General features: G+C 34.8%; 1 protein-coding gene across 4 annotated transcripts in view; it reads left to right on the top strand.

Moving 5' to 3' along the window:
• akna (AT-hook transcription factor) overlaps positions 1-883 on the top strand; it is a 23,877-nt gene that overhangs the window by 10,158 nt on the left and 12,836 nt on the right. The gene's annotated exons all lie outside the window — the stretch shown is intronic.

Here is an 883-nt window from a genome sequence, read left to right as displayed (position 1 = left end):
TTTTAAAATAATGAAGTTTATTTTAATAATAAATAATTACAAAAATGTACCTGTAGGTGTCCAATAATTTTTATAACTATCAATGTGTTTTGGATATTACAGAAGGTTAGAATATACGATTATGGCGCTAAAGGTGCTGTGAAAAATTGGGTGTACCTAAAGTTTGTGGCAGTGCAACCAATGCGAAAAATTTGTCTTGCGCCCTGATTAGGTTAGGATGTAGATTTCAGAATGTGTGTAAGGGACAGGTACAGTTTGTCTGAAGTGACGTCATTCAACTGCATTATTCTCTACAGTATATTAATATATATTTAACACTAGACAGTAATGGCTTTAAATTAGTTGTCATTTAGGATGGAAAAAAACATATAGGGCTCAAAACTAACTTTTTCACAACCTTCCCAAAACTCACAAGGGGGAGCACTATTAGCGTTCTACATTATCTCAAAATGGCAGATATCGGCTCGGTTAATCGGCTGATTGATTCAAATAATACACAATTAGAAGCTGTATGGAACATGTGACTTTAAAACAACCTCCGTGCCCTTTTCTGTTTTTGTCTGCAATATTTACAGTGGGGGAAATAAGTATTTGACCCCTTGCTGATTTTGCAGGTTTGCCCACTTACAAAGAATGCAACGATCTATAATTTTAATCATATGTACATTCTAACAGTGAAAGACAGAATCCCAAAGAAAATTCCAGAAAATCACATCATATGAATTTATTAAAATTGATGACCATCTGATGAGGAAAAACAAGTATTTGACCCCCTGGACAAACAGCATGTTAATATTTTGTAGAAAAGCCATTATTGGCCAGCACAGATGTCAAACGGTTTTTATAGTTGGTGACAAGGTTTGTGCACATTTCGGCAGGGATG

This window comes from Micropterus dolomieu, linkage group LG13 (genome assembly GCF_021292245.1).
Source record: "Micropterus dolomieu isolate WLL.071019.BEF.003 ecotype Adirondacks linkage group LG13, ASM2129224v1, whole genome shotgun sequence".
In the NCBI taxonomy this organism is placed as follows: Eukaryota; Metazoa; Chordata; class Actinopteri; order Centrarchiformes; family Centrarchidae; genus Micropterus; species Micropterus dolomieu.
The sequence above is the reverse complement of the archived record's forward strand: the minus strand, read 5'-3'. Positions and strand labels throughout refer to the sequence as shown.